The sequence below is a fragment of the Danio aesculapii genome, chromosome 15, assembly GCF_903798145.1.
Source record: "Danio aesculapii chromosome 15, fDanAes4.1, whole genome shotgun sequence".
Taxonomy (NCBI): domain Eukaryota; kingdom Metazoa; phylum Chordata; class Actinopteri; order Cypriniformes; family Danionidae; genus Danio; species Danio aesculapii.
The window spans coordinates 30333666-30349346 of NC_079449.1; the positions used below are offsets into that span (position 1 = coordinate 30333666).

A 15681-nucleotide genomic window follows, 5' to 3' on the forward strand; every position below is an offset into this window, starting at 1 on the left:
CTTGTCCATGAGGAGCCATGTCGAGGGTCTTGTTTCATAGGCTGCCAGAAAGTTATTGCAGGTAAGGACTTCTGTATGGCTTGTAAGAAAGTTCTCGTTGAAAAATATTTTGCTTGGTGGATGATAGCTTTATAATAACCTCCCGATAGTGAAATATTTTGATTGTTTTAAGGCTTTTGGAAGTTCAAAACTTGACTTTTGTTGAAGGATATTGAGAACGTGTGTCTGTGTTACTCTTTCTACTGTTTTTAAATTGACAATTATTTAATTTCATAAAACCTAACATAACAGTCCAATGACTTTAGACACAGTTAAAAGGATAACTAATAAAAATAAATGCTTAACTTATATAATTACTTTTTTAAATAAATATATATAGTTGTATAAATAAATGTAATTAAAAATATATTTTATAAAAACAACTTTTAGAATTGTTTTATTATACTTTTATTGTATTATTGTTATATTTTATATTTATTTTTATTATATTTTATCACCAAATTTGTATTATTCAAATTGTGAATCTTGATGTTTAACATTTGAGCTTTTTAATATTTCCATAATTCTTATTGGGTATAGGAATGATTTTATTCATTTGTTTGTTTGTTTGTTTTTATTTGTTTAACTTCAATTTTGTAATTAGACTGTACAAGGAATTTTAGTATAATCATTAAAAAAACATTTATTGTACCTATTTGGTAACACTTTACTTGATGGGAGTGTTTACAAGGCTGTCATGAAACCCTAATAAACATTTAAATAAGATTTTATGCATGCTTATGATAAGTGTCATTTGCTCAGTTAGGTCATGTTAAATGATAAGATGGCATTGTTTATTATGACAGCTTGACATTACAAAGAGATCAAAACTTGTCATAAATCTGTCATAAACATGATCGTCATGAAGCCACTATGAATATGTAATTAATTTTATAAGTTTTATAAGTCCATCAGATCTCTTTTCTTGTAAATGAGCATTTTCTATCAGGCTCCTATATTTAGGTTCAGAAGTTTTATTTTTTATTGTTATTAGCTAGTAAATAAAATCACTTTTTTTTAAAAAATGTCACTTTACACATGTTCTCTGGTTTTTAACAAATAAGATTTTCTTTTGTGTCAAAACCAGCTAAATCCACTTGTGCTTTTTTTGGCAAAATTCTCTATTGGGACAAGACAGTGTATTTAGTTGAAAAATCACTAAAGATGCTATTATAAATTATTTTACCAAACATAAAACACATTACACAAACAACCTAAAATGAAAAATACGTCTGTCAAGTAAGTGGCGGTTCATTCCGCTGTGGTAAACCCATGAAAAAATAGAAGGAAAATAAATGAATGAAATGTGCATTTGTGCATAAATGCATTAATCAATAACATTAAAATGGACATTAATAAAATTCTAACAATCTGTGGTCATTTCTGATATTTGGGATTTAAATTTAATGTAAGCAGAATAATGTAAACTAAGCTTGTTAGCTTCAAATAATATAATAATGTCTTTTATAAAATAGCTTACATTAGCAAATAAAACACAAGGTCCTATGGACAAAAATAGGATGTCTCTCAGACAATTTTAAAAGCTGTCATTCATTCATTCTCACCATACTCAAGGTCTTTGTCTTTTTTTTGTCTCTTGTTTATCTTAATAGCATCCATGTGGGATAAAAGAACGGCATCTTAACTTTGTCTTTCGTGAAACGCAGTTGGCATTTAATGTAATGTATGGTAAATCGGACTCATTTAAAGTTGCGTCATTGCACAAAATCACGTTATGACTGCATGCTACACTTCCGACTGTACAGTGTGTTTTCTTTTCTTTATAATGCACAGAGTTTTGAGGTAAGGGGTGTTTTTTATTTACCATTCAGTGTCAGTCGGACAGGTTTATGCATTTCATCGAACTCCATATTTTAAAATCTACTTCTGAATGAGTTATTAAAACTATTATGTTTAGAAATGTGTTGAAAAAATCTTCTCTCCATTAAACAGAAATTGGGGAAAAAATAAATAGGGGGCTAATAATTCAGGGGGGCTAATAACTCTGACTTCAACTGTATTTTAAATATACTTAATGTAACCTTTATTTCTAAGACTGAATGGAAACAAAATATGCTTCATTTTATTCTTAATTGCTCAGTGTCTCACTTAACTTTGAAATGTATTGACCTGGAAATGTTCTTGGCAGAACTTGTGGATTTCTGATCCAAAAATCTGGTCCACGATGCAAACATGGACTGTTATTTTTAGAAATCATTGCTTTAAAAAAAAAACACATTACAGCCCCAATATTATCAGTCCCTTTGGAACAATATTTAGCATGGCAGATATGGCGTGAGGTCTTGAACATTTCTTTCTATCAGATGCAGGGCGACTGGAATGAGCTCTGACCTTGTTTTTATTAGAGCCAAAGACACAACATAAACCAACCTTGTGTGAATCTCAACCTTACATGTTCTGGCCTCAGGGAAACGACAGAAACGCAGAGAAAACAAGGTCTATGCCTCACCTTTAGTTTACTGAGACAGAAAGAGAGCAGAATCACCACACTGTAAGTGCCACGTTTGTAGCTCTCTCTCCTCCTGATCTCCCACCCAAAACAGAGCGGCCCATTGAGCGAGTACAGAGCAACAGGCGGAGTGGGGGGGAGTGCGGGGTCTTTCCATGATCACTCTCCAGAACTTTGGAAGGTCAGTGGTGAGTGAAAAATGCTCCGCTGGTTTTGGTTTTGATAATCAAGCCCCTGTTGTCCAGATCATCTGTGTTTCCAGAGCACTGAGAATGGGCTGAAATCACACAGGCCCTGCCAATGGAATCTTTCAGAACTCTGCCATTGCTGGAATTGATTTGCTTGGAAGCTGAATACAGACACATTCATTAGTGGTGTTTGCTTAGGCTTGCATAATGACGGCTATTGCACATTATTACAGTTAGGAGTTTTCTATCAACTTATAATTCAAAGTGGCTAACATACAGTGAATCTTTATTTGTTTGCTGAGGATTTAAGGGTGAAAAGAAGGTTAAATGCAGTACCTGTGCTGCTATTTGCTGTTAGTGAACTCTTTACATTTGTGCTCGCTGTTTTGTTCAAACTACTTATTTAAAGTCAGCGGAAACAACATAATTCTTAGGGTTTTTTTGGACAACTTGATTGTTTTGTGTTCAAACCACTTAAAACAAATCAACGTAATTCCTCCATGTTGTGCCAACACAAACTGATTGTGTGAAACCCAGCTTTTTTTACAGTGTACTTTCATCTCAATAACAAAATCCATAAAGCTACTGTAATATTACAATAGTGATTACAAATATTTATTTATTTAATAACAATGTTACAATGTTTTCACAAGCTCAGTTCAACACTTCAGTCATGTAACATTTATTTGTAATGCATTGTATAGCAGGCTGCTTTAAAGCAGGGGTGCCCAAACTTTTTCAAAATCCAAGCTTGATTGAGAGCTGTGGGCCAAAAGTAAACAGGAAATTTCCTAATTTATTTAATAATATCTATAAATAAATAGAAAAAAATGACTTCAACCGTATTTATCATTCATTCATTCATTCATTCATTTTCCTTCAGATTAGTACCTTAATTTATCAGAGGTCAGCACAGCAAAATGAACCGTCAACTTCTCCAGCATGTGTTTCACACAGCGGAGACCCTTGCAGTCCTGTGAAACACCATACACACATTCACATTCATACACTACTGCCGATTTAGTTTATTCAATTCACCACATGTGTTTGGACTGTGGGGGAAACCAGAGCACTAGGAGAACATGCAAACGCCACACAGAAATGCCAACTGACCCAGCCGGGATTTGAACCAGCGACTTTCTTGCTGTGATCTGACAGTGCTAACCACTGAGCCACCGTGTTGACCCATATTTACTAATCCATTTTAACTCCAACAAACTAATTACAATAAAATCATTAATAAAACATTTTAAAAATCCAAACAATGGAGTTCAACGCCAAAATACACTAGTCATGCTGACCCTGCCTTTACTTTGATTTGCACACTGTTGTTTTCTGCTTTGTCCCCTATTCGTTGTGATTTCCTTTGGAATTGTATTTTCTACTATAAAGCAATGTTTTTTTATTCACTCATGGACCTCTGACAGACCTAACAGAAGACATTTAAAAGGTTAAATGAACATATTGCGTCATCACCATGGTGGGCCAATAGTTGTTTGGAAGTGTTTATGAGCTGAAGTAACTTTTCTGGGAAGCTGACGAGCTGATTCCTATTTTGATTGAAATGACATCATACTCATAGGCTCTGGTAAAACTGCAAATACGTGCCATTGCTGTGCATGACACAACTATACAATTGATCCAGTGCAGCTCAGTGATGAAAGGGATGAGCATGAGCAAAAAGAGATGAGCATGTTAAAACGTAAAAAGTTTGCATTTACTTATGGAGGGCTATTTTTTTATTGTAAACTATACTTTATTTTAGCTTAGTGTGTGAACATATTTCATATAGACAATGTCAATACTTTTATTTAGTTTAATATTTTGTGATTTATTTCCCAGAGATGGGTTGCGGCTGGAAGGGCATCCGCTGCGTAAAAATGTGCTGGATAAGTTGGCGGTTCATTCGGATGTGGCGACCCCGGATTAATAAAGGGACTAAGCCGAAAAGAAAATGAATCAATGAATGAGTTTTGTGATTTAAAGGGCACCTATAATGAAAATCATCTTTTGTAAGTTGTTTGGACAGAACTGTGTAGGTATCATGTGTCCACTCAGTTAAAATGTCGCTAGAATTGTTTTTTATGAATGAGCGATTTAGATTGCATCCCCAAAAATGATTGAGGTTATGTTAATGTGTTGTGTGATAAGTCGGTATATTGGTTATTGTGACAGGCCCAGTTAATTGTTCTAAAAGCAACAGGTTTACTTATTTTTTTTAAGTAAAGTCAACTAACATTTTTTTTACATTGTAGTTACATCAGTTTGTTTTTTGAAACAGCTTAAGAAAATTCACTCATGAAATAAATCAAGTATCTCCCTGCTGTTTAACAGAGTGAGGACATTTTGAGTATTTCCTCTAATAATTTTTTCTTCTGGATATCATATTTGTTTTTGCTTGACTGGAATAAAAGTTAAATAAGTAATAAAGGTAGTTTAAAGCTCAATATTATTAACCCCCTCAAGATTGCTTTTCTTTTCTTCTAAAACCACAGTTATTAAATAATTGAATAATTTTTGAAAAGTTATTCAAAAACTCTTGTCTATTAAGAGAGTGCTGTTTAGACGGTTTAGATTGCTGTGTCGTTCATGAAGCTACAAGAGATGTATACACAATGAACAGACACATTTATAGCTCTTGTTTATAGAACAACAATGTAAAAGCATTCCAGAGCAGTGGAATGCAGAAATGTGTGCTTTGGGTCCTTTTTTGTTTGTTTGTTTGTTTGCTTGTGCTGTGAATGACTATCAAAGATAATTGTGTATCATTCACATCTGTATCTCATGCCATATAATAAAAACCCAGTAACAACATACTGTAGGAATATCTACTTTAGCAGCATAATAATCAAAATAAATCATGCATCTCCCAAAAAAGCTAAACATTTGTTAACATCATGGCTGTGACTTCAGATTTTTATTTATTTATTTAAAAAAAAAATCTGAAAATGTAGCAAAGACATGGATGGTTGTGTGTGTGTGGCTGTAATGCAACATCTGCAATCTTTCCTACCTCCTGCTTTCGCTCTTCCTCCCTCTGTCTGATATCCTCTGCACACTTAAACACATTTTCCTGAGCATCATTATTCACTGCTAACACTCCAGCGTCCTGTGTGGAATTTCATTTGAGATTTGAAAGATCTCCCATAGTAGCCGGAGCCGGTTTGTTATCAGACTTGCATAACGCCAGGTCTGACTTACCATAAGACTGGCTCCAGCTGTGCTCAAAATATGCTGACTGGAAAAACTGGGGTCATCTTGATAATTAATGACATATTGCTTTTCATTTCACACTGTCTGAAACATGTTTTTACACCAGAAGAGCAAAATAAGTACTGGAATATATGACTAAACAGATTTTAAACCACTCGTATTGTACACACAGTGAAAAACTGGGCATCATAAGCCATGTGTTTGCACAACCATGTGTTTAGTTTTTTTTTTTTTATATATTACTTATTAAGCTTAGCTAAAGTGTGTTATAGTATTCACAGCTCTTTGTTAATGATCATTACAGCCGGCAGCTAGCTCTCTGCAACTCTCACATGGTCTCCCACTAAAGCTAAGCAGGACTGGGACCGATGGAAGACCTAATGGGAAGGCTAAGTTGCTGCTGGATGTGCTGTTAGTGAGACCAGCCAGGGGTGCGGTCTGTGTGGGTCCTAACGCCCCAGTATATTGATGGGGACTCAATACTGCTCAGTGAGCGCCGTCTTTCGATTGAGACATTAAACTGAAGTCCTGATTCTCTGTGGTCATTAAAAATCCCAGGATGTCCTTTGAAATAGTAGTAGGAGTTTAACTCCGGCATCCTGGCCAAATATGCCCACCGGCCAACCCCATATCATAACTGTCTCCTCTCCACCAATCAGTTGGTGTGCAGTCTGTTGCAATATGGCTGCAGTTGCATCATTCAGGTGGAATGCACACTCTAGTGATAGATGAGGAGATTTCTCCCAAAAAGCACTTCGAGGGTCCAGAAATGTGCTATATAAAATGTAAGGAATTATTATTATTATTATTATTATTATTACTGTATTAACTATTGTTAACTGTAAAACTGTAGGATACTTTAGCTTTTGCTACAGTAAACTGGTGTATTGTTGCATTAGCACAGCAATTGTAGTATTATCACAACAGATTCACTCTAATACTTTACTATAGTACAAAGTACAGGTTTTTCATTTGGTACCTTAGTATTATTTTAATTTTTACATTTGAATTTTGATATCACCATTTTCACAGAATTGTGCTTTTTTTTTACATGGACAGGCTACCTAAATAATTTTCCAACATATAAACTTTCAAACCTGTTTACAAATGTTTGCATTTTCTTTGTTTGCACTTGTGAAAGTGAAAAAAACTTCTGTCTGGTTCCTAGTAAAGAGACATGGCAAACGTAAACAATACTTCTGCATTCAACATGCTTAGAATGCGTGTAGTATGAATGACGTGACTAAATGTGATTTGTGTGTGTGTGCATGAAATCCAGTCAGTCAGTTAAATATCAATTGATTTAAATCTGGCAATTTTGTACAAGGATGAAAGACTTCCTCATATAGATTTGCAATTTATGATACACACAGGTTTCCAATCCATTAAAACCTCGCAAATGTGACCACACCATCATGGCGATATCAATACCTCTGCCATTCACAGCTACTTTCCAATGGCCTTAGAGTAAAGCGTTCATCACATGTACTTTATGTGATGTACTTTGTGTTCATGTACCAACTACTTGATGAGTTATGTGAATTTGGATGTAGTTTTTACTCCCACTATGGTATATTCTCCAAATGTATATGCATTTTAAAATAAAAAAATTCACAAATATCAGCAAAAAAGCATCTAAAAAGAGTCAAAGGGAAAAATGTATTGCAGCCTTTTCATTAGTTTATGTATTGATACTAAGAAAGAGTCTTAGACAAAGAAGGGCTGGAGGAAGGACGTTGTTGACGATGTTTCCATTAGACCAAGAGATTTCCAAAGCTGCTTCCTTTGCTCCATGTCCACCTCCTCCCATTTTCTAACACACACCCCTCCTTCGATTACTCTCTGGGATGATCTCACCGAATACACACCGGCTTTTTGGTAAAACTCAGCGTTTTATGCACATTTCATCTGATGTCTGGAGGAGTGTGGCGAGTCGAGAACCAGAGGGGGGATTCTGGGACGCTTGTTTTGGCAGCAACCCATTGTGTCAGCTTTTAATAGCACAGCCAAAGGAGGTGTTGACGTTGTTCCTCCTGTACCTCGAGGCCCTGCGTGTGAGCCACTTTCCAGCTGAGGTAAAATTCTTGGCTTTGAGCAGTGCACATTTTTGGAAGAAGATTAAAGAGATGGTGTGAGGACTTTTGCCAAGGTGTTGAAGAGTTGCACACTGGCACTGAAGGGCACTGGCAAGGCCTGACACACCTGTGCAAGGTCAGACATCATGTTCTTCTAGTCAAGAAATTCAAGATAGAAGCGCAAAACAAAGCTTTTGGATTGATTTTGAAGGCATCGGATTAGCATTTTGAGATTTCTGAAGAGCTGTCCATGGCTTTGGAGATTTTGTCCAGAGGATGTGAACAGGCACTCAAGATCAACATCTCTGCGAAGGTAAAGCAAACGCTTTAAATTCTGACACTTTTGCTTTTTCTGCATGCTTTGTGTTCTGCGTGTCTATGAATTTGGAGTCTGGGACCAGTGGTCCTCAGTGGAGGAAAGCCAGGCCCCCTTCGCCACTCCTCTGCAGGGATTAAATGCGTTGAAAAGAGCTCTTTGTGCTGGCTGGCCTGGAATGCCTTGTCGAGCCCGGTGTCTTTAGGAAACAAACAGCCAAAGTCAACGGAACGTTTGAGCAAGTGCCTGTTGGAATATTGTGTTCACTTGAGCCCCTGCCCTGTGCAGCCCCCTCAACATGAAGAGAAAGAGTGACTCACGCTCAATAGTAACCTTGGAGCCAGGAAATTATTAGTCTGATGATGTGTTATTAGCACCTGAGAGAAAGCATGCTCACAAAAAATGCATTATATTTCATAATATGACTGACATGGTACATATGTAACGTGGTACACGTGGTAATGTGACTTTCGAGCTTACAATTGTGACTTCATTACTTCATACTGAGATTTTATTTCTAATAATATTGACTTTCTAACTCACAGTTTTGCAGTTGCAACTATTTCTTGCAATTATGGCTTCTTTTCTCAGAATTTAGGCATTGCCTCGCATATCTCACATCCTATTGTGACTTCTTATGTGGTGATGCCTTTCTATTCTGACTTCATCACTTACAAATTTGACTTTATTTCTCAGTATTTGCCTGTGTTTCTCATAGTTGTCACTTAAATCTGCAGTTGTAACTACTGTATATCTAATAACTAGGGCCAGACGGAATCTGCGGACATTTTTTGCTATTTCTGCGCAGAATTATGTTAAAATCTGCGGATTCATGCGGAATGATTGGGAGTATCATAACTAAAACCTTAATATATGAAATAAAAAGTAAGACCTTTTTAATTTTATTTAATGTTTACTATGCAAATCTAAATAGATCCACTTTATTTGGTAAACAAAGCAAGTCTCTCATATTATATGTCTACTAAAAGTCAGAAAATATAACTTTACAAACTGTATTGTTAATAAATCGTATAAATATTTTCATATTAGTCAATAATATTACTTTAATTAATTTAAAATACTGAATAAATATAAATTTACACACATTTACACAACTAAATAAACAGAATCAATGATGGGCTAAAAATTTGCGGAAATCTGCCGAATTCTGCGCGCGCAGATTCCGCGTGGGCCTACTCATAACCTTCGTTTATATCACTGGATTTGGGGTGGGGGGATGATTCATTTTGTTTAATTGTAAATTTAAAAATTGTACCATTTGTTTAGTTGTGACCCTGGACCACAAAATCTTGTGTTGCATGAATATCTTTTTGACAATAGCCAAAAATACACAGTTTGGATCAGAATTATTGATGAAAAAAAATCATAATAAAAATCATTAAAATTATAAGTTCTATGAAGTTATTTAGTAAATTTCTGACTGTAAATATGTCAAAACCCAATTTTTGATAGCACTTTATTTAGACAACTTTAAATGTGTTTTTTTGGAACAACCAGATTTCAGATAGTTGTATCTCTGCCATACCTGTCAACATTGGGATGTGAAAATAAGAGATACCAAAATTACTGAATATGTTCATCAGGAGCTGTTTCAACAGTTAAATGGTGTAAATAAACATTTGAAATTGTTAGTAATATGTTTTATTATTATTTACAAAGGATAGAATAAATAGTATACATTAGAAAAAGCTGCAAATAAATTAGCAAACAGTTTAGCCCATTCAAATGAATAGCTATTATAAAGAAATTGAATCAAGTTATCAAATCTCATTAACCTTTTCTTCACTGTATAATTTAAACGATAACACTTAACAATAACAGTACATGAATAGGGATGTATTAATAAGTAAACTAAAATACTTTATTATGGACTAATGATGAGTTACATTAACATGTCATGAACTCATTCGTTTTCTTTTCGGCTTAGTCCCTTTATTAATCCGGGGTCACCACAGCAGAATGAACCGCCAACTTATCTAGCACATTTTAAACACAGCGGATGCCCTTCCAGCCACAACCCATCTCTGGGAAACATCCATACACACTCACACACTACAGAACCTTCCCAATTCACCTGTACCACATGTCTTTGGACCGTGGGGGAAACCGGAGCACCCAGAGGAAACCCACGCGAACACAGTGAGAACATGCAAACTTCACATAGAAACACCAACCGAGGTTCGAACCAGCGACCTTCTTGCTGTGAGGCGACAGCACTACCCACTGCGCCACTGCGTTGCTATGTCATGAACTCATAACATGTTAATGTATAATTATATTATGACTTTATTTAGAGGGACACATCATCATTAACCCATTCTTAACTACTCATGAATTCCTTATGCACGTCAGTCTAGTGCGTTTACACAGAATAACAATATGAAAGTGTTCTGTCAACATCAAAATCAACAGTTTAAACACGGAAGTTCATGAGTAGTAAAGGATGAGTTAATGGTGATGTGCCCCTCCAAGTAAAGTCATGACATAAATATACATTAACAGCTCATGAGTTCATGTTGGTTACATTTAGCTTAAACTTAAATGTTAATTAATACTTTAATTAACAACATGTACTTATAAGGAATTAAAGTGGCCACTGTTTACTCATGAATTCTCGTGGCTCATGATGTAGTTAACGTTAGTTCATGATTAGCACATGCATTAACTCATCATTAATTCATAATAAAGTAATATTTAACACATCATTATTCATGTAATTTTATTGTAGTCTTACCATTTAAACTTTCTGATTAAAGAGCAACGAATGAAGCTCTTGTTTAGATTTTTCATTTAATCACATTAAATAACAGAGGTGTCCAACACAGGCTCTTTCTGAAAACGTAGTCCCGTGGATGTTTCTGGAGACCGCAAATTATGTAGCCGCATTTTTTAAACGAATGCTACGGGGCAGTTCCTTTTCGCACTTACTGGCTGACCGCTTACCTCCGTGTGGAGGGATTTCCCGCTGCGACCAGTTTGTCCAGTTAGCTCGTTGTGACCGTCGACGGCCTTTAGATGCAGAGAGGAGTTGACCACGATGACAGGTTCGAGTCCAGGGAAGAGTGGTTCTTGAAATCAGGTTAGACAGAATCCAAAAATTTAAATGGACGAGTGAATAACAGGGTGAGAATGTGGTAAAAATCAGATGAGGGCTTTTCTTTTTATGGCTGGCTTTTGTAAATCGTTGGTTGGGTTTAGGGAAGTAAGTGGATGGGCAGGTCAGTTGACAAAATTGGTTGGGTTTAGGGACGGAGGAGGGATTGGTCGGCTGGCCAGTCAGTCATCCACTCATACAGTCAGTCAGACAGACGGTCGGTCGACAGCAGCCTCTGGTGGGTTTATGCGAGAACAGCAGGCGCGAACGTCACTCGTGAGAGAAATTTGAGATACGAAAAAGCATACATAGCGGCCTCTTGTGGATTCGCAAAAACAAAAACTTCGAAAAAACGTACCTCCCGGAATGTATTTCGCGGTCTCCAGAAACGTCCATGGGACTACGTTTTCAGATTGAGCCTGGGTTGGTGGTGTCACTTTAAAAATAATAATTATATTATTATTATGTGTATATGTTCAAACACGCACCCAAAACCCAGAGTGTCCACTTTCGCTTCAATTCAAATCGCGTGTACAGAATCTGTTTGGGAAACAGCACCTATTTATCACTCTGGAGCGTGTCTGACAGTCACACACCGCTACATGAACTGACTGTTTTGAGAATTGCATAGGAGGGGCAACGGTGCTTGTAATGGAAGGGAAGGGAATCCTGCCATTTTTGTATTTATTTCAAAGTGTTTCCATGCCTAAATAAAATTAAAGCACAGAACAGATTCACATTTCAGAGCAAGGGGCATCCCCTTGTGGTTCGGTGGTATGGTTATATGCTGCTCAAGCGCAGATCTTCTTGTGCGCTCTCAAATAAATGCTGCTGAAGTGCGATTTACTGCATTTATGTTACAAGTATGTCTCCAACATTTATTAGATTTGCTAGGAATGTTTATGAATGACTCCAATAGACCTACAGAGTGGTATTAATGCATCCTGAAGTAAAGTGAAACGACTATACATCGTGTTTGCTAGCCTCACGCATCACGCACCTGTCAGTCAGCATGTAAACTTAAAGGGTTAAACAAATAACGCACAGCACTGCTACGTGTTACAGAAAAGTTCACGCTGTTATAATTCACTTACCGGTTAATACGTTTTGGTGCGATTATCACCCGCTATTAAAAAAAACACGACTAAATGTTTTGAATGATAAGCTGTAATGTAGCCGTGGCGGGATCGATTTTGGCGTGGCACCCCGCCATGGAAAAATGAATGTAGCGGAAACCATGTTGTCCTATCCTAACAAAGTATACATGAGTGGAAAGCTTGTTTATTCTCCTATTTTCAGTTTCACTCAATTAATGAATTTACAATCTAAAAAGACAATTTATTTGTTTCATTTGAATTCTTTTGTCATTGTTTGAAGACTAGTTTGAGCTAAATTAGTGCCACTCTCTGACAGCCTCATCCCACGGGAAACTCTCTGTCCGATAGGAAGTCTGCATATAGCAGTGATCCTCCTCTCCTGCCATCCTGTTTGTTTGTCGTGTTTCCTCTCTAATGTTTGGAGACAGTGTGATCTCCCTAGTGCCCACTCATATTGCTGTCGTTTCAATTTTCACTGATGTTGATATGATTAGAGACGCTACTATGTGTTTACATGATGAGTGTCTTGTATTGTGTCTTGTATTTAGCCTCCTGGGTGTCCAATGTTTTGGAAATTGATTGTTTCTTGTACCAATTATGGTGCTTAAGAGGACAGTTCATCCAAACATGAACACGCCCTCACTATTTAGTTTCTCTTGTCTGTTGAACATTAAGATTTTTTGAAGAAAGCTGAAAACCTTTAACCATTAGGTTGCATACTAGGAAAATACTATGGAAGTCAGTGATTACAGGTTTTCAAAATATTTTCATTTGTGTTCAACAGAATAAAGAAAACCAAACTGGTTTGGAACAAGAGACAGGTTAGTAAATGATGACAGAATTTTTGGTTTTGGGTTAGCTTAGGTTTGTTTTTGGCTGATAATAGAGGATACTTTTGAAAACCTTTCAAACACCCAGTGGACACCTTGATGATGAAACGACATCAGAAAACACTCAGAAATACACATCAAAAATGCTAACTGATATGATGCCAAAAGTTGATGAGAGGACAGTTTTTTTATGTCAGTGTTAGGTGTCAATTTGATATTGTTTTGAGGTAGTCCATTGACATCAAATTGATTCCTATTTATTTAATTTTTTTGCTTTTTTTGAGACCACTTTGACATTAAAGTGCCCACTGGGAATCTGTGGTTATTTAGCTGAAAACTGCAATTCTTGGAAATGTTTAACCTTAATGCCTTATTGCCTTAATGGTAAGAAAAAAATTTTTTTTCTTTCTTTTTTTTTCTGTTTTTCAGTTTGTTTGTCATTTTTATAGACTTTTCCTATTTAATGAAGCTCATCAAATTTAGCTGTAAATCACAGCTCTGTTCTGACTGAGTGACTTTGGCTTTTGTGTTTCCGCATAGGTTGAACAATACACCTTGTCACAAAAAAAAAAAAAATCATCATTGGGAGTATATTGGGAATATATTCTCAATAATTTGACACATTATTATTTTATGAAACTGTGCTGTATTCACATTTGTTTGTCCTCAAAAGCTATGATTTTTTTCGGTAATGTTTTGAGTAATTTTTTCACCTTTACTAAAGCAGCCAGTATTTGTGAAGGACATTTAAAATAAACCTATAAATAAACATAAACACTAAATTAGTTAATATATTAGTAAATAGGGGCGTCACAGTGTCGCAGTGGGTAGCACAATCAATTCACAGCAAGAAGGTTCGAGCCTCGGCTGGGTCACTTGGCATTTCTACCAAGTTTGCACGTTCTCCCCATGTTGGCGTGGGTTTCTTCCGGGTGCTCTGGTTTCCCCCACAAGTCCAAAGACATGCACGATAGGTGAATTGGGTAAGCAAAATTGTCCGTAGTGTATGTGTGTGAATGAGTGTGTATGGATGTTTCCCAGTGATGGGTTGCGGCTGGAAGGGCATCCGCTGTGTAAAACATATGCTGGATAAGTTTGTGGTTCATTCCGCTGTGGCGACCCCAGATTAATAAAGGGACTAAGCCGAAAAGAAAATGAATGAATGAATTAGTAAATAGTTATATAATTAGTAAATAAGTTCAAGGCGTTTGAAAGATTAGTTTAAAAGCCTTTCTTAACATGGTCATTCCATTAAAACTGCACCAGTTTGCAGTTTTTTTTTTTGCATTTTTTTTTTTTATTTGTGCTTTTTTAATAGAATAGCCATGTTAATAAAGGCTTTTAAAATATTTTTTGACTTTTTTTCGGGTGCTTGGTCTTATAATTTTGCTGTTTACTCTTTATGTATCCCTTACCCAAAGAGCACCGACACATGAATTACTCCTGAAGCACTTTTTGTTTCATTTTGGATTTTTATGAATAACTATAAAAGTAATTTATAGTAAAGATTATAGTGTTTTTGAACCATAATATTTTACATTGTATTATACTGTATATATTAAACACTTTAGTAGAGATATTACTCTTTAGTAATGATCTTTAGAATAATTCAGTTTTTACTACAGTAAACTGTGGTGAATTGTAGTATAATTTACCCTATAGAGTAAAAACCTACAGTATTGGGTCATTTGTTTTTATTGGTTTTTGTGTTACAATAGCAACTATATAGTCACAGCAACAGATTAATTCAAGTACTTCACTAAAGTAATCTAAAACACTAGTAGTTACAGTAATTTACTATAGTATTTTTTCCTGGATGTTCCAAAACAGAACTAAACTCTTTAAACTCTATCTTTCTCCAGCCTGTATTGGTGGCTGGTTGTCAACAATATGGCTTTTTTTTTGCTCCTGGATTCTTATCTCAGTGTATATATATTTTTCTGACGTTGATGTGAACACACACACAGGGGTCTTTGATGGTGTTTCGTGACCTTTGCTCATGGGACTTCACTGTGTGCAGGTGGTCGGGTGGTTATTAGCTTGTAACCAAGTCTCTGCTTTTCTCAAAACAATGAATGATGGAGAAACCAAAATACCAGACATTTCGCGCAGCACTTTGAAGCCCCCACAATGGTAAATAAGTGCATTAGCAAGATTAGCTTTGATGCTACAAACAAACTTCTGATTTGAGAGGAGATGCGATCTATAATTAGCTTAAATGTTCATCAGATTTGCTTTTTGATTCGGTTAGCATGTTTAGATCTCTAGAAGATCAATGTTACATAATTGCTGAGTCTTAATTACACCGGGTGGGAGAATTTCTGCCCACTCCCTGCTA

General features: G+C 36.0%; 1 protein-coding gene across 1 annotated transcript in view; it reads left to right on the plus strand.

Annotated features, from left to right (window-relative positions):
* The window catches only part of phldb1b (pleckstrin homology-like domain, family B, member 1b), a 144835-nt gene continuing 129154 nt past the window's right edge, over positions 1-15681 (plus strand). Inside the window, exon 1 of the mRNA XM_056474492.1 lies at positions 1-61. The gene's annotated coding sequence lies outside the window, so the exon portion shown is untranslated. The remainder of the gene's footprint in view (positions 62-15681) is intronic.